This window comes from Aplysia californica, unplaced genomic scaffold (genome assembly GCF_000002075.1).
Source record: "Aplysia californica isolate F4 #8 unplaced genomic scaffold, AplCal3.0 scaffold00319, whole genome shotgun sequence".
Taxonomy (NCBI): domain Eukaryota; kingdom Metazoa; phylum Mollusca; class Gastropoda; order Aplysiida; family Aplysiidae; genus Aplysia; species Aplysia californica.
This window is the reverse complement of record NW_004797589.1, coordinates 472,367-472,735: the sequence shown is the minus strand read 5'-3', so window position 1 is coordinate 472,735 and position 369 is coordinate 472,367.

Genomic DNA, 369 nt, shown 5'->3' with positions numbered 1-369 from the left:
AAAGTATCTTTGTGCGCGTTGAGAATCCATGAGAATTATGTGTCAAAACCGTTGTGCTAGAAATGGCGGATGGGTTTGAGGTATTGCATGTAGTAAGACTTGGAGAGCTTTTTAAACCCCCGAAGCTGCTACATGTAGAAGAAAAGAGGAAATACTACAGGGTTTTGTTTGTCTTCCGTGAAAGCAGGGGTAGAGAACGTTGGATACTATTCATGCAGTTTGGAAAGGCGTATATTACAAAGGGTGAGAGTCATTGCACATATTTTACAAAGTTATTATTTCACTTTTCTGGTACACAAGAGGTAAACAATCTTTTTACTAAAGGGTATAGTTCACTAGCTGTTTTCTCTCTCTCTCTCTCTCTCTCTC